This window comes from Parambassis ranga, unplaced genomic scaffold, assembly GCF_900634625.1.
Source record: "Parambassis ranga unplaced genomic scaffold, fParRan2.1 scaffold_31_arrow_ctg1, whole genome shotgun sequence".
In the NCBI taxonomy this organism is placed as follows: domain Eukaryota; kingdom Metazoa; phylum Chordata; class Actinopteri; family Ambassidae; genus Parambassis; species Parambassis ranga.
In genome coordinates, this window is record NW_021144801.1 from 22,694 (window position 1) to 46,950 (window position 24,257).

Consider the following 24,257-nt stretch of genomic DNA (forward strand, 5'->3'; position numbering starts at 1 on the left):
TCTGTTCTTCTTCTTCCTCTGCCTCTTCTTCTTCTTCTGTGGTGTTTTCTGGCAGCTGACATCCACACAGTGACATTTCTGCCTCCTCCTGTCTTCAGTCAGACTGTTTCTCTCACAGTCTGTAGAGAGAAGCTGACATTGTTGCACTGATTAACCTCAACCACACACACGTGTGTGAGCCGCACCATCATTCTAACAGTTCCATTGTTACACTGAGTGACAGCAAAGCAGTGAGCCCCCTGCTGGTGATCAGCTGCATGTACCAGAAGCAGACAGAGATTTCTGATATGATGTTAAAGGTGTCACAGAGGAGGATCCGACTGTCTGACCTCTGATTCTTCTGTCAGCATCAGACACATCACAGTTTGATCAGTTTTCAGATCACACACAGCAGCATCAGTAACACTGAGCAGACATTACACACTCCATCAAACACACACACACACTGCTCACTTATAACAGGGATAATAAGTAAAGTTCTTTACAATAAATTCACATTCACATTTTATTATCACTTCACACATGGCACAGTATATATGGCAGAGAGTTAAAGGTGGAATATGTAGTCAGAGTAATACCAAATATTGACACTAGGTGGCAGCACTTCAGCCTCCAGCCACTGCTGCACTACCAGCACCACTCTCAGTGCTTTTTGTTTCCATTGACTGTACAACATGATTCAATCCATGTTATTTATATGACAAACTATGTGTAGTGTTTCTATGTGTGTAGCTGACATGTTGCTCGGCTTCCATTGGACACATATACTAGATGGAAGCTGCAGCAGGATTGGCTGATGACTAATCACAGGTGTGAACAATCAGCCGGTGACGAGTGGAGCAGGAGCAGCTGCCCATGCTGCAGAGACACAAACAGCAGCAGCACTCTGTGACCCATGTCCACTCTGTGTGTCCTCCAGACAGTCTGGAAATGAGAGGAGACAGAACATTATCATACATGTTGCATAAGTAAAGTCACATGACATGCACCACTGTAAATAAAGGAAACCACATATTTTTAAGACACTTAGAGCATAGAGCCCAAGAAATAATATAATCTAAAGCTCACAAGACACAAGACGAACAGAACAGAACAGAACAAATACTTTATTTATCCCAAACTGGGAAATGTTTTCTATTGCAGCAGCAATGTACAGGGTCAGTATCATCCTATCTGCTGGTAAAAGTCTTTCTCCCCGTCGGGGAATCGAACCCCGGTCTTCCGCGTGACAGGCGGAGATACTATCCACTATACTAACGAGGAATGCTGACGACCACCATCTGTCATAGCAGCAGCCACCTGGTGCGGTCATGTGTCAGCTGGGGTGTGACGGAGTGGCTACGTCAGTAACTGTGGGCAGACTGCAGGTGTGTGTGCACCCAGACACACACAGGTCCCAGCTGAGAGCAGCCGGACCTTCCTGTCCTCCTGTCCATCGCTGTCCAAGGTGAACCGACACCACCAGACCACAGGGCCATTATTTATTTAGCAGGAAAGAAGAAGATGCTCTGCAGCATTCAGGTGTTATCAAGACAGCCCCTATAAAGGAGAGGTTCTGCTTCTCAGGAGGGTCACACCCTAATACAAGACCACTTCCTGTTATGCAACAAATAGACTTTATGATTCAATGTTGAGCTAATGCCACAGCCTAGCCTGTGGCATGCCTTGCTAGTCATTGTATGACACTGCTTGGCAGCAGCTGTAAAGAATTTCCCTCTGGGATTAATTTTTTATCTAAAATAAAAAAAAAAAAAATAGACATGGAGGACAGTCGTCTCCTCATGGAGGACAGTCGTCTCCTCATGGAGGACAGTCGTCTCCTCATGGAGGACAGTGATATGCAAAGTGTTCAATCTTTGTTGACACAATTAGAAGAAATCTTTGTTCATATCTTTACCAATGTCAAACTAAGAAGAACATGTGCTTTGTGTTGTTCTTCCACCGACTGACACATGAAAAATAAGAGGTCACACATGGCTCGTTGGTCTAGGGGTGTGATTCTCGCTTAGGGTGCGAGAGGTCCCGGGTTCAAGTCCCGGACGAGCCCTGATGTTTAACTGTATTCCTTGTTGTTGACTCTTTTCAGTTCCTCTCTAACTACCACACAGCTTTACAAAGCTACAAGTCTATTCAGACTCATCCCAATCCAGAGCAGTTGTTCCACAGTAACACCTGCAGGAGGACGTCATCACCCAGTATGTGACCTGCACTGTGAGCTGTAAGGTCTTATTGCGGCTGTGTCCCACTTCAGGGTCTGCATCCTTCGGAGGACGCAGCCTCCACGGTCTCAGGAGGCCGCGTCCTCCTGAGGATCCTCCGGAGGATCCTCCACCGTTGGTAAATGGGACGGTCTGGCCTTCAAATCACTTCCTGATTGTGGCGCGACGTCATAAATTTTGCCCCGGGAAAAACAAAAGCAGCGACAGCGACACAACATGGACTAGACAACAAACGGGACAACAGTGTGGATTTAGACATTTGGAATATTTTAATATATTTATTTGTTGTTGGAGGAAGAGGAGAGGCGGCTCCAGCGGCAGCAAAACCGGTGACGGCTCATTTTCTTCAGGCTGGGAGAGCGCAGTGGGGAGGTGACGGTAAGCTGCTGTTTAACCATATAATTGATCATAATTAATATACCAGTTACTGAGCAAACGCTAGATATATAACCAGTAGATAGACAAATATGATTAAATGTAATTTATATTTGATTCAATTGTAAGACTTGATACAGGGTCTGTTTGTAATTTTAATACTTTAAATTAAATAGCTAAATGTGTAAGAACCCTGCAAATAACCCTGAAAGCACTGCTTTAATGTGTCATTAAGCATCAGGTCTGTCACTGCACCAGAGAATTACTGCTGGGTGGAGGAGAGTGGGGCTCCCTGCAGGACCAGCTGTCTGTCCTGGAGGAGGTGTACTGACCATCATCACCTCTGGAGGGTGAGGATACATATTTTATAGCTTTTCATATTTTAAGCTGCTTTGGAAGCCGCTCTGTTGAAGTTATTATTTTTATTTTTGCCTTTTTAAAAACATCTTTAGTAACATGGCAGCCGCCGATCGTCAGCTCTGCAAACCCTGATGGACGATGTGGTGGACAGAGGAGACAGACACCCCCCTCCCCCAGATGATGTCCCACTCACAGCCAGAGGACTCCAAGGTCTTCACCGTGGCATCATCCAGTCCAGCAGCACCAAGGACTCCTGCTCAGCCAAACATTTATATATATGTTCTTTGTGAATAGTATTTTCTGCTGATCTTTATAAATAATAAACTGTACATTTTCATAATGCCCACTGGTAAATAGTTAGAAATGTTCTGTGTCTTTGTAAATATTGTACATAACACAACACACACACAATAAATGATTTACTGTTGTCACTGAGAAGTTGTTCAAAAGTTTACTTAAATTATAAATAGGTGATGAAACACATGATGTAACAAGGTGAGAAGAGTTTAAGAACACAGAGACAAGAACGATTTAATATACAATTTAATAAGTAACATTTAAATAACAGAACATAAAATCACTGCTGTCCACCATCCTCTCAATGAGCTGAGGTCTGTCCGTTCTTTCTCTGCTCTCCCCCCCTCTCTCTCTCTCCCTCTCTCTCTCTCTCTCTCTCTCTCTCTCCCTCCCTCTCTCTCTCTCTCCCTCTCCCTCCCTCCCTCTCTCTCTCTCCTGTCTCTCCCTCCCTCCCTCTCTCTCTCTCCCTCCCCTCTCTCTCTCTCTCTCCCTCCCTCTCTCTCTCCCTCTCTCTCTCTCTCTCCAGCCTCATCTCCTCCGTTATCAATTGTCAGGTTTCTTCTGTTTCTCTCTGCTCCTCCTTCAACAAAATGCCAACAGGCAGAATGACCGTTTGATATAATAACGATAATATTGCTCCTCACGTGAACTATACTTTATACTATACTACAGTACACAGTCCAGAAACAACATTCAATCAAAGCGTTTAGTTTACAGCGCCTCGTATCAACAGGACGTCATGTTTGTAAATATAAAACTCATTTTTTTAATGCCGCTGTCACTACTAGCATTTTAAAACTCTCGAACTACTGCTCTTTACTTACATTTAAATGTGAATTCGGCACTCCTGCCGGTGCCGCTGCCGCTCGCTTGGTCCGTCGTTGTACTATTGGACAAAAAGTAGGCCCGCAAAGCATTGTGGGATATTTAAGGCCACGAAGGATGGTAGCGATGCGTCCTCCAAATTCAGGCAAAAGGAGGACGCATTTGGAGGACGCATTTGAAGGACCCTTCGACTTTTGGCGAATTGGGACAGCCTTCGCGCAGCTTTGTGACGTAAGCGGCCTTAAAATGCGCACTCCGAAGGATGCAGACCCTGAATTGGGACACAGCCACAGACAGGTGTGTGTCTGTCCTCATCAAGTCCAATCAGTATCATCAAAGACAGCTCGACTCAGATGAAGGTGTAGAACCATCTGAAGGACGATCAGAAGAAATGGACGCACCTGAGTTCAATATATGAGAGTCACAGCAAAGGCTCTGATACTTAGGACCATGTCATATTTCACTTTGTCTTTTTAATACATCTGCAAACATGTCAACAACTCTGTGTGTTTCTGTCAGTATGGGGAGCTGTGTGGACATTAATGAGGAAAAATGAACTTCAATGATTTTAGCAAATGGCTGCAATATAACAAAGTGAAACATTTAAGGGGGTCTGAATACTTCCTGCACCCACTGTACACATAACAGATGGATGTGACTGAAACAACAGCTCTGTGTGTAATATAAATATACAAACTAATGTGATTTGATCAGAACATTTTAAAAGACAGTGATGATCTGTTCTTATTGTCTAAACAGGAACAGTTGAAGCACAGCTTGCAGCCCCTGTATCTCAGGCTTCTCAGCTTCTCTTCAGATGTTTGGAACCGCTTGGAATCTGCTGGAACCTCTCATTTAATGACTCACATAGAACTTTTGAACTTTTGACTTTATGTGGAGGAGGGATTGATTTTGGAATGAGGAGGCTGCAACACTTCAGGAATGCTTTTAAGTGACTGACTGGCAGGACATTGATGAGATCACAGAGTGCATGACTGGATACATAAACTTGTGTGTGGACAGTGTTGTTCCAGTTAGGACAGTGAATTGTTACCCCAACAACAAGCCATGGGTGACTAAGGACATTAAAGCCATTTTAAACAGAAAAAAGAAGGCATTCAAAGCGGGCGACAGGGAGGAGGTGAGAGCTACACAGAAGGACCTGAGAATAAAAATCAGGGAGGCCAAGGAGAAGTACAGGAGGAAGCTGGAGTGGAAACTTCAGCAAAACAACACAAGAGAGGTGTGGAGTGGCATGAGGACCATCACTGGTTACAGGTGGAGCAGCAGGGGTGGAGTTAATGGCAGTGTGCAAAGGGCCAATGAGCTGTATCAGTTTTAAAGGTGACCCCGGTTCACCCTGCTAACGACTGCTGGCCCCGCTGGCTGAGAAGCTGACAGCGATGCAGGTGGATGCCCCACTGGTGTCCTGGATGGTGGACTATCTGACTGGCAGACCACAGTGTGTACGCCTACAGAGCTGTATGTCTGACAGACTGATCAGCCACACCAGGGCTCCACAGGGACCTGCCACCTCCAGAAATTCTCTGATGACTCTGCAGTGGTTGGATGTATGTGGATAACTTTGTCACCTGGAGCGAGAGCAACCACATACTGCTCAATGTGACAAAGACAAAGGAACTAGTGGTGGATCTGAGGAGGACAAAGGCTCCAGTGACCCCTACCAGCATCAAAGGGGTCAGTGTGGAGGTGGTGGAGGAGTACAAATACCTGGGAATGTACTTGGACCACAAACTGGAATGGAGTAAGAACGTGGACATTGTTTACAGGAAGGGCCAGAGTCGCCTCTACTTTCTGAGGCAGCTGAGGTCCTTTAACATCTGCAGGACGATGCTGAGGATGTTTTATGAGTCTGTGGTGGCCAGTGCCATCATGTATGCTGTTGTCTGCTGGGGCAGCAGTCTGGGGGTGAGGGACATAAACAGAATCATCAGGAAGGCCGGCCATGTTGTGGGAGAGGACTCTCTGACAAAGGTGTCAGAGGAGGATGTTGTCCAAAATAAAGACCATACTGGACTGTCCCTCCCACCCGCTCCACACTGTGCTGACCAGCTACAGGAGCTTGTTCAGCAACAGACTCTGACTCCCACGATGCACCACTGAGAGACACAGGAAGTCATTCCTGCCTGTCTCAGTCAAACTACTGAACTCTGAACTGTAACAGTCACTCAGACACTGTACATTCATACTGATACATTCATGTCATGCTCTTTACTGTGTAAAGGTTTTTATACAATAGTAAATATGTTCTTTAGATACAACTCAGGGATTTAAATGATGTCTAGGTATTTCAATATTTATTATATATTTCTATTTCATATTTCAATTATCTTTTCTTCTATTTGTCTGTAACAAACAAGAATTTCCCCTCGGGGATAAAAAAAGTAATTTCTGATCTGATTCTGTAACCTGCGATTTCACCACTAGATGTCAGCATTGCACAGCATTGGTGGTTCAGTTCAGATTGAGAGAATGCAAAGAGTGTGCAAAGCTGTCATCAAAGCAAAAGCGGAAGGTTGGTGGTTCGATCCCAACTCCTCCCTAGTCACTGTTGTTCTTGGGCAAGACACTTCACCCTAGCCTGTGGCGCACCTTGCTAGTCATTGTATGACACTGCTTGTGCAGCAGTGTCATACAGTGTCGTATTTCCCTCTGAAAAAAAAATAAAAACAAAGACAAACCACTGAGTGACTTTTGACTGGTACATTTAAAATGTCCTAATGTCCTAATGTCCTAATCATATGTCCTAACCAGCAGGGGGAGCACTGATCATAAACTCTCTGTCTCACATGTTTGTCATGTGTTTTTATGGAAGATGATGCTGACTGTTGTTTTCTTGCTTCTCTCTGTAAACAGACATTACTTGCTGCGCATGTACAGAACCGAACAAAACACACGCCCCGAACCAAAACACATTTAAAAATGACTCTAATTTGTATCACATATTTTGTGTGAAACCATATACCTGCCATTGCCAAGAGTCAAGGATGCAGATATGAAGGAGAGCATCAAGTTCTCTCACTATCAGATCATCAATGGGAACCTTGTCCTCCCATAAACTTAAAAAAAAAGTCATATATAAATACTTTTATATAAATATTTTTTAATTTCACTGCATCAAATTGTTTTTTAAATAACTTCAGACGTAATTAGACATTGAACATTTTTTTTTTCTTCTTTTGAAATATTTTTTAACATTTTAAGGCAATCACTGCAGATGACATCACGACGCATTTTGCAGACATGGGCCCCACATTTGGCACAGTGGCTCCACACACGTCTGCGCTGGAAGCACAAAGTGCACTGCTTGCGGCTTTTAGATGGCCCTGGCCCTTCTTTTTCTTCCTCTTCTTCTTCTTCTTTTCCTTCTTCCTTCTTCCTGAAGGACCAGGTTTTCTGGCTGTTCCATGCAGGATCGACAGCCACAAAGAGTACAAAAGCATTGAAGCAAGACATGTCCAGCATGTGATATAAAATGCACGTTGGCCCTCTCGGTGTCTTGCGCCGGCACGAGTATGTACCACACATCTGAAAAAGAAATGCTCAGATGGTTTGAATACATTTACACACAACCTTCTTATTATGAAAAAGAGTCTGAAATCTTCCAATAATATGTAAAATATGGAATACAATTGAATAAATAGTATGGCTATATCAGACAATCACAATAATACATAATAATACTACATACAAATGTATTTACTTAACATGTACATAAGTAAATAACTTGGGTAATAATTGATATGTTGCTTACCTGGTCCAGGTGGTCCACAGCTCCTTTGGCTTTGCTGTAGTCCAGGATGATCTGGGGCTTTAACTTACCAGACTCCTGGAATACTGGCTCCCCGTTTTTTGTACTGCGGAGGACCACATTCTTCGTACATACGACACTGCTGTCCAGTCCTGGGTGAATGCAAAGCAAGAGGACAGCACCTGTCTCTGCTTCACGGTGAGCAGCTGCTGGGGGAGCTCTGGCTTATTTTTTCGCACTGTCCTGACCAGAGCCATCTTGCCCTTTTGGAGCTCTGCAGCCAGGGGGAAAGATGTAAAAAATTGCCCGCAGTCACTGTGTAGCCCTTTTCAGTTAAGATAAGATAAGATAAGATAAAACTTTATTAATCCCGAAGGAAATTCTTAGCTGAAGGACCACCCGCTTCCCCTGGTTCCGTTCTCTGGGTGCTGATGCGGCAGACCTCTGTGTACAACTCCAATCTCCATGCATAGGAGGTCTGCACATCACTCAGCACCCAGATTTTTAACCCGTACTTGGCGGGTTTGGAGGGAATGTATTGTTTGAACGAACAGCGGCCCCTGAAAGGGACCAGCTGTTCATTAACACATACATCCCTCGCTGGGTTATACATTTTTGGGATGCAGGTGGTCCATTGGGTCCACAGATCTCGCACAGGAGCCAGCTTGTCTCTCCTGTGGCGCTCTGGCCAGGACAGTCGATCATCAAATCACATAGCGAGGTTGATGGAGGAAAACCTTTTTTGGGACATCTTGGCTGCAAAAATGACCCTCCCTGTTGTTTCATCCCAGAGGCTCTTCATGGACTCGTGTCTGGACCGGTACATGCCGCCCAGGATCAGCAGCCCCAGGAATTCACGCAGCTCCTCAAGATCCACATCTCTCCATTGTGGCACTGAATGCCTTCAATGCTTTTACTTTTGAAAGGTCCACAGCTGCGTGGTAGCGCTGCAGTGTCTCTCTGAGTCTTTCTTCGTGTCTTTGCTTCTTTTTAACGTCCCGGGCAGGAGCAGGTGAGTGATCGCAGTTCCGCCGACGTCACAGGTTGAGGGAAAAAAGGGCAATCGGGCAGTTCAACACAAATTTTAGAATTCAAATGTAAATGTTTCTGATCCATCACCAGAACACTGGGAAACACATTTACTACCCTTTGTGTCATCAGGGACAAAAATGTCCGCTTCTAAAAACTGCTCTAAAAACTGAACAGATTCATATTTTTCTGCATAAATATGTGGAACAACTTCAGGACTGCTCAGAACTACCAAACATGAAATCATTGGAGGAGTTTAACGCTTTAAATGCCAGGTAGCTTGCATGATGCAAATATTTCATGTAAAAATGCACAAAACAAGTTATTTTACAAGTTGGGAGGCTCAGGCATTATTTTATATCTGTCATGTCAAAGTTTATCCAAAATATTGAGTTGGAGTTATTAGTGTTTGTATTGCAGCAGTTTTAAATGGTGTTTTCCACTTAGGTCCATTAACTCCTATTATAATACTACATTTTAATATCAGAGCCATAACAACATGGAATCATGCATTTCTTAATGTAAGGGTTTCATTTGTGAGGACATGTCAAAGTTCATGATCATAAATTCAGCTTCACATTCTTCATTTCACTGCTTCTAAGACAAAAACATGTTCTGACCTGAAATCACAGTCAGTGATTCAAATGAAAGTGAAACATCATCAACATTTAAAGCACAAAGTTGAAGCTGCTGTCACTTCCACACACTCTGCTTCTACACACAGCACAGACTCACTGAGGAACCAGGATACAACCAGAACCCAGCATGTAGAGGCTGAGTGAATGTGGTGCTGAAGGTGTGGAGGTGGATCAGTGTGTCAGAGGAGACTCTGTAGAAGGACAGAGTGCCAGCAGGACAGTCCACATACACTGCTGCTCTGTCAGAGCCAGAGGAGGAGGAGATGAGTGTTTTTTCTGTTATTGTGCCAGACAGAGTAACCACGATCAGAGCAGCTCAAACTCCAGGACTGATTGTTTGCTCCAAACCTGCAGTCATCACTGTTTCCTTTCCTTCTGATTCTTCTGTAACTCACTGATATATGAACCCCTCCTGTCCTCTGAAACTGTTGTGTGGTCCCACCACCACCTCTCCTTCAATGGACAGCATCCAAGCACTGGGCTTCATCATCTCAACTGAAATGAAGAGTTTTTTTCAATTTCACATAGATGGCGGAAAGAGTCATCTATGTGAAAAAACCATCAGCTCTCACCTGTTTACAACTCTGTCCTTTCATCCCTTCCTAGCAGGTTTCACCCCCATTTAAACTCTAATTATGGGCTATCAACTAGTCCTGCACAAGTCCCTGGCATAGTTTCTGGCTATACATGTTACACTCTATACAGTGTGTTATACAGCTATAACACACTTACCGTACATTGCAGCAGCTATCCACTGATGTTAGCATTAATGTGCTAGTTAGTGTGTGTGTGTTGACAGTCTGCTATAGTCATCTGGGTGGAAAGACAGCATTTCTCATCATCTATGGAGGCTTGGGATACAGTTACAAAATAAATCTAGTCAATGCATATTCTAATCTAATCTCTAATCCAATTATTTTACACCAACTACTGACTGTTGACTACTATGACTACTGTTAGATTAGGACACCAGTATTACCATCCAAACAAAAGGTTCCACTGAGATTTGAACTCAGATCGCTGGAGTCAAAGTCCAGAGTGCTAACCATTACACCATGGACCCTGCTTCACATGGATCTTCTTCTCCTCCTCTATCCGGCGAGACTGTCCTCCATGAGGAGACTGTCCTCCATGTCTAGATAAGGCTTGTCCTGTCCTGTGATTTTTGTGACTTTTTATTCCCTGAACACCCAGCTTTGCTATCCTTGGGATAATTTTATGACATGGAGCAAATAAATTGGTCGCTCAGTGCATTGGACAACATTTTCTCACAAAGAAAGACATCACCGGGAGAACCCCTCTGCCCTGAAGGGACCCTAGAAGATGTGGAGGATCTATTCATCTATTGGACATTGGTAGTAGGCATACTTCTGAATTGCGTGGTCCTGCTGTACCGAAAAGTTGGAAAAGCCGCTGCTGGCAAATTGGCACTACCACTAAGCGTGGACACAAAACAAGACCCTGGGCTCATGGGACCTCGGATCTCAGAATTACATCAGAAGATGGACCGGATGGAAGAGCTGATCTGCAACATTTCAGCCCGCTCCGGAGAGGGCTGGAAGCGGGTGGATAACATCGGAAGACAGTCCGACCATTTGAGGATCTCAATGGAAGGAATATCTGTCAAGCTGGAAGAGATGTCGAAGGTTCTCCATGCACCTGCAAGGGACGAATGCGCACTGAGGCCGGACTGACCTATCGATCACTGATCTGGGCAAATTAATTACAGATCGAAAATTGTTGTTATGATTTTGGTTGATTTTCTGTCTGCCCCTCCCCCCCCCCTCCTGAGGCCCTGAAGAATAGCCCAGCAGCTGTGCTCCTATCTGACTCCTGTGCAACTCCTATCTCCCGTCAAGGACAACTGGTGAACTGCCTGTAAACATCTTGGCAGTCTCAGTCATACTATCTCACACACTTCTCATGGAACTGACGCACATACATTCCCCTCCCTACCCCTCCCTTCCTTCTCGTCTGCCTCCGTATCTGTTGTTTTCTCCCCCCATCCTCTGTGTCCATGAAAAAATTCCATCACGTTACCACGTGTACTGTAATCAAGGGTCAATGTCATTATGTGATTATATTGTTTATATGTACCGCAATCTGCAAATGTATTTTTGAGAGCCAAAAGGGCGCCTTGAACGGTCGCCCTGGTGCTTTTAGTGCACTCTTGCACTAGACACCACAATAGTTTTAATTTGCACATACAAATACTACCGTTTACTGCTTACTTTTGAACTTCAGCCACTTTACAGTCTGTTTACATTGTTCATGGACATTTGGATAGTTATAACATTTATGACTTGATAACCTGTACATACTTAATATTTTATATTTTATTTGTATCTATTCTCTATTCTATTTTACTGTGTCTTATATTTCAAGCTGCTCACTTAGAGACAAATAAAATTTTCTGAATCTGAATCTGAACAATATGTGAGAGCCCAGAACTGTGGGTCTTCAGAAACAACACTGACGGCTGTGTGCTGCAGAAGTTCTCTAACAACACTGCAATTGTTGGTTTCATCACTGACAACGTCGACGTAGAGTACAGAGGACTGATGCAGAACTCTGTGGACTGGTATCAGCGAAACCACCTCCTGATCAATGCAGGACTTCCTGTGCGTTTTAGAGGATACCTCCAAGAGACTTTTTTTCTCGTCTAGAGGTGATACGTATGTGTACCAATTTTCATGTCTGTAGGTCAAACGGGGGCTCAGATCTCATTCCAGGGGGCGCTGCTGAGCCATGTGGCCACGCCCACATATGACGATTTGGGGGTTTTAAAAGGTGCACAGGGGCTGATGTCATGATAGAGTAAGAGGCAGGTAGGATGAACAAATCAAGAAACACAGCAGCTTTCCCTATGGTGGCGAAGGGTCAACTTCATGACGTTGCCCCGCCCACACGGTGTAACATGCATTTATGCTTGCATTTCAGAATCAGAATCAGAAATACTTTATTGATCCCAGGGGGAAATTGCTTTTATTCCAGGTGCTCCATGTATACTCAAAAAACAGGTTAGAAATATAAAAAAAGGTAAAGTAGTAAGCGTAAACTAAAAATAAAACCTAATAAATTCTAAACATTAATAAACATTCAGTTTAAATCCAGGCTCTCGCACGTTTCGTGCTCGGGCCCTAATAAAGTAAAATAAAATCTTAATCACAGCTTCCTTAATACGAGCTGAACTTCATAGCTATAGCTTCATAGCTGTAGTTTCAGCAGCCAGTTTAATACCGTTCATGTCTATATTTGATATAACAGACACGATGACCATCCTTTAATGCTTTTGTTGCTTTATTACTTGAACTTTTGTCGCTGAGCTCCGATGCTTTTTGATGAAGCATTTTAGCAACAGACTGTTGCACTGTGTCCGTCTTTATTGTGATGACAGCTCCTATTTCTTCACACTTTAGATGTTCCTAAAAGTAGAGTGTGCATCACACACTGTACAGTATTTATCAAGTAGTATTGTTCCTCCAGTGCACCATTTCTTCTGTATAATTATTATTAGCAGTTATTACTGAAGATCGATGCCCCTACAAATATTCAAACTTACTGTAAATTCAGTTGTAGGCTGATTCATCACTGTCATTTCTCCATTGTTGTTGATGGATAACCAACTTTAGATATTTTTAATGAACAATAAATGCCCTGAAGCTCTGAAGTGTATTGTTTTTACACTGCACACCTGGTTTGGATCTTACAATGGTAACCTAAACATCACAGGAACTATACAAGAACAACCTCATGGAGGCTTCAGTGGTGTTTGTAATAAAACACTATCCTTCTTTTTTCACAAACAGTACAATACAGCACATGTGACTCCACAATGAGCAAAGCAGAGACCGCAGACCACGTAACACGGCGTTACTATGCTGGAAAAAACGTGTCTGCCTGTGAGCTTCTGTTATGTACTGTAGCATCCTAACTTCCATCCTTACAAACCACCTGTCCTCTGTTTAAAATGTGGACATTATTGTCCTCAAAAGACTGACTGTCCTTTCTCTTTGAGGTGAAGATGGATTGCTGAGTGTTGTCCTGTGGATGTGTCTCTTCTGTCCTGTGCTCTTTACCTGTGGGGTGGCTGTGGGTTTTTATTGACTAATAACATATCAGTTCTAGAATGATGTGTGTGTGTTTGATGTGATTTGATGTGTGTGTTTATCTGGTTTTAGGGGTCAGTGTGTGTTCATCCATACGCGGCCGCCTGTGTGTGTTGATGTAAATGTGTGTGTCCTGTCAGCCATGATCATGCTGAGACAGAATAATGCTGGAAAAAGCTCCCAGCTGTTAGACCTGAAGGTAAAGCTGCATGCTGTTGTGGTTTCTCTGAGTGTAGGATCACAAGACTTCTGCTGTTTTATGTTGTGTGTGTTGATCACGATCAGTGATCAATTCAGAAGTTAAAAGAAAAAGGCGTGGTGGCCAAGTGGTAAGGCGTTGGTCTCGTAAACCAAAGATCATGGGTTCAATTCCCATTCATGCCTTCAAAGATCTGTAGGAGGTTCCTTTTAAAGAAAGACAAAACCCATTGAGAGTAAAAACTATAGACAGAGCTTCCGTGATGTCACCCATTTGTTTCTGAAGAGCCGTTCTGAGGCTCGTGGGAGCCGCCATGTTGGAAGCATCACGTCCGCCAAAACTCCAAATACGTACAAAGAGGGGGAGCACGAGTGGAGTTTGGGGGCGGGCCATCGTGAAAGCAGGAAACTCGCGCTGTTATACGTCAACCTTCTGCTGCTCAAGTGGCAACTCCTATAATTATGCAGAATTTTAAGTCCGAATATAATTAAAACGAGTAAGTTATATAAAAAAAAATCACCCCCATACAATTGACACTAGAAGAGAACCTATCATCTGAGACCAGAATTTTTTTGTACCAGGCTGTAAACATGTTCATTCCTGCTGTGAAGTCGGACATTTTAACATGGGAGTCTATGGGAAATGACTCGCTTTTGGAGCCAGCCCCCAGTGGTTGCGGCATGAATTACAAGTTTTGACACTTCCGCATGGGCTTCAAGTTTGAACCCCGAAGGTTGCCGTCTGACAACACCACACAAAACAAAGATGTGTTAAACTGTGTGATCGTTGGCTGGAAGCACTGCTTCATGAACCTGTGTTTACTGTTCATTAAGCTTAGAGAAGTTTCAGGAGTATGTTTGAGGAGTAAACTGATGCAAGTCCTCACAACAAGTGTATTTCACTGCACAAACACACACTCAGCTGATGTGTCCCAGGAAATGTCTTTTTGTCTGACGTATTAGAAGATTCTAGATTCTAGATTCAACAACTAGACAATTAACCCCTGCTGAGACCCCCACAGGGTTTCTGTGGCTGTATCTCCCTCATTCTTCATCCTATGTGGATGAAACCTTACAGTCATGCTGAACATTTGACTCTGCACAGCTGATATGCTGAAATGCTACAGACACTGCGCCACCTACTGGCCAGAGGACCTGTCTTTTGTTTAGGGGCCTTAAACAATTTCCCTCTGGGATTACTAAAGTACCTAAAATAAAAAAAAAATGTAAAAAAATTTCCCAGAATGCGTAATTTAATCCAAGTCTTCAAAATGGTGGAACAAACATTTCACACATTTCATTTCAGATCCTTTATTGTTCTGGAAAGAAAACCAAAACAAAGTCCTGACGTCCCATTACAAATATCATGGCAGCTGTTCATCCCTCTCCTGACGGTTCTCTTCCACCTCCAGCTTGTCCACACTTTCCGAGCTTTCCGAGCACATGTGACACGCGTGGTAGATAGGTCGCTAATTCCAGACAGCTATAGCGCACAGTAGTCTTTTATTCATTTACATTTCAGTTTCAGCTGCTGACACATGAAGATCAGAGGGCACACATGGCTCGTTGGTCTAGGGGTATGATTCTCGCTTAGGGTGCGAGAGGTCCCGGGTTCAAATCCCGGACGAGCCCTGATGTTTAACTGTATTCCTTGTAGTTGACTCTTTTCAGTTCCTCTCTAACTACCACACAGCTTTACAAAGCTAACAAAGTTCTATTCAGACTCATCCCAATCCAGAGCAGTTGTTCCACAGTAACACCTGCAGGAGGACGTCATCACCCAGTATGTGACCTGCACTGTGAGCTGTAAGGTCTTATACAGACAGGTGTGTGTCTGTCCTCATCAAGTCCAATCAGTATCATCAAAGACAGCTGGACTCAGATGAAGGTGTAGAACCATCTGAAGGACGATCAGAAGAAATGGACGCACCTGAGTTCAATATATGAGAGTCACAGCAAAGGCTCTGATACTTAGGACCATGTCATATTTCACTTTGGCTTTTTAATACATCTGCAAACATGTCAACAACTCTGTGTGTTTCTGTCAGTATGGGGAGCTGTGTGGACATTAATGAGGAAAAATGAACTTCAATGATTTTAGCAAATGGCTGCAATATAACAAAGTGAAACATTTAAGGGGGTCTGAATACTTCCTGCACCCACTGTACACATAACAAATGAATGTGACTGAAACAACAGCTCTGTGTGTAATATAAATATACAAACTAATGTGATTTGATCAGAACATTTTAAAAGACAGTGATGATCTGTTCTTATTGTCTAAACAGGAACAGTTGAAGCACAGCTTGCAGCCCCTGTATCTCAGGCTTCTCAGCTTCTCTTCAGATGTTTGGACGTTTCTGCTGGAACCTCTCATTTAATGACTCACATTTAGAACTTCTGACTTTATGTGGAGGAGGGATTGATTTTGGAATGAGGAGGCTGCAGCCTGCGATTCCACCACTAGATGTAAGCATTGCACAGCATTGGTGGTTCAGTTCAGATTGAGAGAATGCAAAGAGTGTGCAAAGCTGTCATCAAAGCAAAAGCTGGCTGCTTGGAAGAATGTCAAACATCAAACATATTCTGCTTGGTTTAACACTGTTTGTTCACTGCGTCATTCCACATGTGTTCCTTCATTGCTCTGATGTCTTCCGGATGAATCTACAATGTAGAAAGTCATAAAAACAAAGACAAACCACTGAGTGACTTTTGACTGGTACATTTAAAATGTCATCATATGTCCAAACCAGCAGGGAGAGCACTGATCATAAACTCTCTGTCTCACATGTTATTGTCATGTGTTTTTTTGGACGATGATGCTGACTGTTGTTTTCTTGCTTCTTTCTGTAAACAGCTTGTAAACAGCAGCTTCCCTGAGGGGAAACTCAGCTAATAAATGATGCTGTAACCTCTGGGACCTGATCTGCTGGGTGGGAGTCCACTACATCAGTGGTCCCCAACCACCGGGCCGGGGACCGGTACCGGTCCGCGGCTCATTTGGAACCAGGCCGCACAGAAAGACTGAGCAAAACATATATTATTCATTATCTGAGTCTGAAAGCTGTTTCATTTATAAATCGATCAGATTCATCCGCCTGTGCCTTTAAGCACCTGTCCAGACGCTTGTCTCGGTCACGGGATACGGCACCCCAAAATTAAGCCCACAAGCTAGCACAAATGAATAAAAAACAAACGTCTTTGGAGAGCTTCTTCGGAAAGGGGAAAAGGCCTAACGAGGAGACAGGAGAAGAGGAGCCTACCCCTTCAAAGAAAAAGAAACCCGCATTTAAAAGACTATATCAGGAGTCCTATTTAAAATACGGATTTATTGCAACAGGTGATTCTCACACACCAAGTCCGCTCTGAGTGATGTGGCGACAGACTCGCAAATGAGGCAACGAAGCCTTCAAAACTGCGAGACCGAGCACCCTGCATTAAAAGACAAGCCATGGAAGAAAACATGAACAAGAACGACTGAAGCAATTAATGACGGCCAAAACTAAATTACGGAGTGGACTGGACATAAGAAACACACGGGTGTCATGTCTCCCATTATCCCTAGATGGGACCGCCTCATTGCTGAGAAAGCTCAAAGGCTCCCACTAATTAAGCATAAGAGTAAGTTGTCTCTTTATGCACTTTTTTTTCTGTGCCGGTCCGTGAAAGTATTGTTTTACATGATACCGGTCCGTGGTGCAAAAAAGGTTGGGGACCGCTGCACTACATCATCCATCCATCCTCATCCATCCAGCTACACCCTCCCTCATAAAACGCAGGCTGGAGGATGCGGGCATCGATCCCGCTACCTCTCGCATGCTAAGCGAGCGCTCTACCATTTGAGCTAATCCCCCTTGTATAAAGGGTCAATTGCAAGTCAATCAGGACTCACTGCACTACATGAAGTGTACTAGTGAAGTATTGGAAGCATCAGACTTTTGATCTGAGGGTCCAGGGTTCAAGTCCCTGTTTGGGCGGAACACTTTGTACTCCCTCTTGCTTGTACTCCCCTTCCCTCTCTGTTAATGTGCAAAAGTGGTGATCCCGGTGGGCAGAAATTCCCTGTAGTATACACGGCGCTACAGTGGCTCGAACCTCACGTGAAACACCGGGAAACATCAACCAACTTGGACCTGGATACACTAGACGAGGTAAGCGTTACTCTTAAACATGTGTGTGATGTAAAATTAATATCAGTTGTGTGTCTTGGGTTGTAACACCGGTGTTATTAATTTGCTTCTCAGCAATCTGTAGCGGACCCGGAAGAGGGGGGATCATGCACCACAGATGTATGCAGCATAGCAGAGCTGGAGTACACAGTACTGGATGCTGCGCCGCCTGTGGCATCCACTCCGCTGCATGGGCGCACAGTTCCTCTGCCCGCAACTCCACCATCTCCACGGCGAACAGGGAGGTAGCGAATGCGAGGCAATCAGACATGTCTGGATTTCGAAGGTGCTCTTGCAATCCTTGACAAACGAAGGGCAGAACGGGAAGAATTGATGCAGGCAGGACGGAGGGACGCCGTACAGCAGCTGATGGACCCCTGTGCAAGATATATGCTTCATGTTACCGATTTCATGAGGGCACTACCACCACAGGCGCTCAGAAACTTCAAGTGGCAGTTGCAGAACCTCATGCACAAGACTGAGCATGAGGTCGAACAAGGCAATCTTGAAGGTTATTCAAGGTTATCTTGAATGTGTCCCTGTATACCCCCCCCCCTTTTTTTTAATCAATAAAGCGTGTGTTTTCAGTACCAAAGTGCATCTTTGCATTTTATAAGACCATACTGGTTTCGCATGATGAGCAATACAAAAGAAAGGCAAGTAAAGGGTGATTTGTCACCAATAACTCCAGACAGCCATTCACACATATCAGATGGTGACTGTTATTACCATTCTATATACTCCTACATACCCGGGCACAAGCACTGAATCTTTGCTATTGTTACTTTTAATGTCGCATCTTCACAGCTCATCACCGGACAGTTTGAAATATTGCAGGCACATTGGAACGCAGTAGATGTGCAAATGCGGTCATAAAGGCAAGCACAAACACTGAATCTTTGCTATTGTTACTTTTAATGTCGCATCTTCACAGCTCATCACCGGACAGTTTGAAATATTGCAGGCACATTGGAACGCAGTAGATGTGCAAATGCGGTCATAAAGGCAAGCACAAACACTGAATCTTTGCTATTGTTACTTTTAATCGCGCATCTCATGCTGTTGCAGGCACCCTCTCTGTATAATGCCCTCTTGCCACGGCACAAGTCCTTGTGGGGTGTTAAAAAACTCAGTAAAGTCTTTCCTTATAGTTTGGGCAGCCCGGGATGCTCTGGCTCCTGACAGTCTCCCTGTGTCCTGGAGATTGCAGTCTGCTTCCACCTGTCTCCTCCACTCTCCCCGCAGCATCCCCCCATTAGCAGAAGTCGAGTCGGCAAAGTTTTCCGGGAGGTATCTCACTGCTGGATCATTTGCTGCGTCTGTGCAGGAAAGGTAGTTGTGGAGGGCAATACTGGCCTTGACAATATCCACGGCCTTATCAGGCCTGCATTCCATCGGCCGACCAAGAATTCGCCATCTTGCTGTAAGGATGCCAAATGCGTTTTCAATAACTCGCCGGGCACGGCAGTGGCGGTAATTGTAGATCCGCTCCTTCATCGTGAGGTTGCGATCTAAGCAGATACACAAAAATTATTACTATTATTATTGTTTACCGTCACTATCAAGTTTCATTTACTGCATACAGAGACACTTACCTGGAAATGGACGCGAGAGGTTCACAAGCAGGGGGAATGCAGCATCTCCCACAAACACATGTGGAGTCTTGATGGTCGTGCCGGGAAGACAAGCAGGTGGTGGTAAAGGAAGCTGGCCATTCTTGAGAGCGGACCCAAAGTTGCTCTTATCAAAAACTCCTCCATCGCTCTCTTTGCCATAGGCACCCACGTCGACCATGGTAAATCTATGTCGCGCGTCACACACAGCCAACAAAACAATGGAGTGCTGACCTTTGTAATTAAAGTAGTCACTTCCTGCTCTTGGAGGTGCTTTGATTTTCACATGTTTTCCATCTATAGCCCCAACACAATTTGGAAAATTCCACAGCCTCCAAAAGTCCACAGCTATGTCGGCCATCTGTGTCGGTGATGGAAAGGCCACAAACTCGTTGTGCAGGGCAAGCCAGATGGCCTTGGACACTTCGGAAACAATATTACAAACTGTTGTCAGTCCCAATTTGTAGCTGGCGACACTGGCCTGTGAGCTCCCAGAAGCTAATATGCGCAGTGTGACTGCCAATCTCTCCTGGATAGAGATGGGAATGCTGTGTGTGGGTGCATGCTGGATGAACGGCGTGATCCGACGGACAAGGTCGTCAAAACGTCCGGCCGACATCCTGAAATAGCTAAAGTGCCTCTTGTCATCCATCTGCCGCATCTGTTGCACCAGGACTCTGTACTCTCCCTGCTCGACTCTTGTTGCATTGAGTGGCCGGACGTGCCACCTACGTTGCCTTTTTCTCGCAAACTCCGTGCATAGCAGCAACAACTCCTCTTCTTCTTCATCCTCTTTATGCATGTTCGTCTCCTCGTCCATCTGCATTAACAAAGCTGCAAAATCCATAATGTCAACTGCTGTACCTTCCTCTGTTCCTCTGTTCGCAAACACTGGAGGTGGGCTGTGTGTGATGTTGTTCCTGTTTGGTGTCTGGTGACGTGCGCTGCAGTGGGCGGGCCGTATGAGGAGTTCTGCAGACACACGTCTCGCGGAGTATGGTACCTCAGTGCGGAAAAGACTTTTTTTTTTGTGTCTCTTACCACCCGTGGAGTGCGCTCTCCGCCCTTTGTCTCGCGGAGTATGGATCCAGCTTTACTGTCCAAACTGTCTTAAGTTGGAATGTTTATGACACCATCAACTGATGATGCTGTGTCAGGACGTTGACCTTAAAAACTGAAACGACGAGGATGGGATTCGAACCCACGCGTGCAGAGCACAATGGATTAGCAGTCCATCGCCTTAACCACTCGGCCACCTCGTCTGTCTGATTAACACGTGTTCACGGCTTCGAGCGAAAATACGCTGCAAAACTTGAACAAGGTCACAGCTTTTGCCTTAAACATAAGCATCTTGACAAACTTTGACAAACATTGAAGGCCAGTTTTTGGAGTAGTTGTTTGGTTTCTCCATTGTACAGATCAGAGCATGCCTCACTGCACTGGACTGCATATATCCAGGGGTGGACTGCATGTGTCCAGGGGTGGACTGCAAATATCCCGGGGAAGCACTGCATATATCCAAGGGTGGCAGTAACTGATTACAAATACTCAAGTTACTGTAATTAAGTAGTTTTTCTGGGTACTTGTACTTTATTTTTAAGCCAGTACTTTTACTTGTACTTAAGCACAAATGTAACAAAATAATGTACTTCGCTATTTTTAACATCACAATTTGTTACTGAGTACACTTATTATTTTGAATAATGACCGGCCTTTTCTTAACCAATAAAGATACCAGTTACAAACTGACCAACATGGCCGACATTTGACTGACTGACAGACAGTCCGTCCTATGACAGCCAGGTGCACAGTCACTGAAGGGGACATCTGATTGGACCCTTGGACCTGATATAAAAACCGTGTGGCGCGAACGACGGTCAGACCCTCCTTCATCAGCTTATGAGAGGTAAGACGCGGTTTGCTCCTCCTGCTCGTTGTTAGCTTCCTAGCTTAACATGTTCATGCTGATAATGTTGCTACATGTTTAAAAACGTGTCATACATTGGTGTTATTGTGCAGTGTGGAGATAATGTGGATGTGCTGTGTGTATTTGTCCAATAACCTGCTCTGCTGTGAGTGTAATGGTTGGCCTGTTTAACATGTGCTGCTGTTTCAAATGTGCCGAGCTCTGTTGATGGAATGTTCTGGAAGAAATGTCTCTTAAAGCTCTTCTCATGGTGCTGGCTGCTTTTTGGAGGTTATGGTGTGTTTTACAAACGGTCTGTGCCGTGCTGGTTTGGTACAGACAGGCGTGGCTGCTAGCTTGAGGCTGTTAGCCTGCGGCTGCTAGTACTGTGGCTTATGTTAATCAGGTGCTAAATGGAGCAGGGCTCATTCATTTTAACAGTGAACTGAGAATATAAGCATTGCTTAATATTGCTGAAGCTCTGTAATGATGTGGCAGTTTCATGCTGTCTTCTCTCTGCATATTGCTAATATTAAATTAAATTAATTAAACTTAACTACTTCAATAATTAATGATTTAAATTAATTAGTGTATTTTGCTGCATGTGAAAGGCTAACAGGGTCAGTGAGTCCTAATCATGTATGGTTTCATATTAATGTGCTGCTTTGGTGCTATAATGCTCTCAATGAATGAAGTTGTGTGGGACAGTGTAAAAGCATCAGTGCAGCTGTGACTGGGTAAATGACTGTGGTCTGCCATGTTTGGTTACTGTGGTTAGTGCAGTGTGTTGTGACTGAAAGTGTAATAAGGAGAGGCCATAGATGATGAGTGCTGTGTTAAAGCACACTGTCATCACCTTGGTAGCATTAATATGTGGGACAGCCTTTTTACTAATTGACAGATGTAGTTCTTGTGTGTGTTGTGTGTTGTTCTGCTGCTTCTGATGCAAATGTGTGCTTCACTCTTTCATCACTGGCAGTTTATACGATTTAAATCAGGTTGACAGACTGGTGTTTATAGTAAGTGTGTAATGTGGCTGAGGGACAGACTAAAGCTGTGAGAATGCACCTGCTGCTGGTTCTTGGTTTGTGCTGACTTTGCCTCTATGCTGCTTCAGACTTGTTTTTGTGTTATGCTGTTCATTACATTAAGCAGTGAGGCTGTCTACAGAAGACGTGATCTGAGCTTTGTCAGTCATGGCCTCTGGCAGCCATTTTGTCTTGTGCTCCCATGTCAGCCATTTTGTTTCTGTTAGGTGTTTATCAGGCTGACAGATGACTGTGGATAATCAGCTACCTCTCTGTAGTAGTAACATGGATGCTAATGTGTGGGTTAGCCTTTTTTAGCTCATTGACATGTGGTTGTAGATCGCAGGGACCTTTCTGTGTTTGTGGGTAATTACCAGAAGTCCTGGATTAGTAATGAACTTTAAATAACAAGTACAGCTCCCAGTCTGCTAACAGGGTCACTCACACACCATCAGTGTGACCTATATGCATCATGGTGATGGTTGTTTCTTGACCTGTGTTTATTTTGCAGCCATGCTGATTCATATTTGTTACTTTTTGTATGCTATGCTGTTGTAAATTGAGCTGCCTGACACCTATGCACAGCACCGATGATCCTGAACTTGTATTAATCACATACTCAGCTGCTTGTGCTTCCATGTCAGCCATCTTGTTTCTGATAGAAGGTTTTCAGGCTTACAAAATGGCTGACAGATGTCTGTGGATAATCAGTCCCTCTTTACTTAGTAATATTGATGCTAGTGTGTGGGTTAGCCTATTTTTATTTATATTGATTGGCAAACTAGGAGCTGTACTATGTCAAAGATCTGACTAGGGGTGGGCGATATGGCAAAAATTTTATATCACGATTCTTTAATGATAAAATCACGATCTCGATTTTATCACGATTTGTTTTTACATTGACACTAATTTGCATGTTTCTGTGTAAATGACGTCAGGTAGCCTGCTCTGTCACCTCTCAAAAACTATCAGTAGATTTTAAAGCCAAACAACAACTGATAACGTGCACTCAGTATTAGTTTTCAATACACATGAAAATTTAAATAACTTACAGAACAAAATAAAGTTTTATTTCAAATAGGTTAAAAAGAAGACTAATGTAATTCTGTAAAGTATTAAGTAAGTAACTCTTAAAGTTCAATGTGATTTAGAACAAATGATCAAACTTTAATGGGAATCATATCTAAGGAAAAACGGAGCTGCTGCTGTCAGCTCTGTCCACCGTTTACTAGAGTCCTCATGGAGCCACTTCATCAAATGCCTGCGTTATTGTTTTGGTGACGTCATTAGCTGTTGCCTCTATCTGCATCTGATGCACACACACCCACACACACAGGTTTAGAAGAGCTGCTGACGGCACAACAGCAGCGAACCTGAATATAACGAGCTGGTAATGTTCAGAGAGGTGGGCGCGTACGTGCTCGTAGCATTATAATACACGCGGCCCTTCCACTGCGACACACGTCGCGCGCACACAGACACAGGCTTAGAAGACGCGCCGCTGCTGCCAGCAGAAACAGTACCGAACATAAAGGTGGAGTTCGTTTTAGGGACCAGTTGCTCCGTTCTCTTTTCGTTTTCAGCCGTAGCTTCCTAACAGGGAGGCTGTCATTGGTTGGTCGTGTTCACATTAAGCGCACTGAGAGTTGGACGAGGAAAAAAACTCATGCGTCTGCGCGAACATAGAACTGCAATTAATAGAACGTGCTCTATGGACGA

The 24,257-nt window shown here is 44.1% G+C and overlaps 6 non-coding genes across 6 annotated transcripts; 2 read left to right on the forward strand and 4 right to left on the reverse strand.

Moving 5' to 3' along the window:
* Positions 1-1,191: 1,191 nt before the first annotated feature.
* Positions 1,192-1,263, reverse strand: trnad-guc (transfer RNA aspartic acid (anticodon GUC)). Its single transcript has one exon. It is a non-coding gene; the product is annotated as a tRNA-Asp (tRNA).
* Positions 1,264-10,506: 9,243 nt separating this feature from the next.
* Positions 10,507-10,578, reverse strand: trnaq-uug (transfer RNA glutamine (anticodon UUG)). The gene has a single exon. It is a non-coding gene; the product is annotated as a tRNA-Gln (tRNA).
* A 3,358-nt stretch (positions 10,579-13,936) lies between these two features.
* trnat-cgu (transfer RNA threonine (anticodon CGU)) lies at positions 13,937-14,008 on the forward strand. Its single transcript has one exon. It is a non-coding gene; the product is annotated as a tRNA-Thr (tRNA).
* Positions 14,009-15,382: 1,374 nt separating this feature from the next.
* On the forward strand, positions 15,383-15,454 carry trnap-agg (transfer RNA proline (anticodon AGG)). Its single transcript has one exon. It is a non-coding gene; the product is annotated as a tRNA-Pro (tRNA).
* Positions 15,455-17,603: 2,149 nt separating this feature from the next.
* On the reverse strand, positions 17,604-17,676 carry trnaa-agc (transfer RNA alanine (anticodon AGC)). Its single transcript has one exon. It is a non-coding gene; the product is annotated as a tRNA-Ala (tRNA).
* A 3,108-nt stretch (positions 17,677-20,784) lies between these two features.
* On the reverse strand, positions 20,785-20,866 carry trnas-gcu (transfer RNA serine (anticodon GCU)). Its single transcript has one exon. It is a non-coding gene; the product is annotated as a tRNA-Ser (tRNA).
* Positions 20,867-24,257: the final 3,391 nt, after the last annotated feature.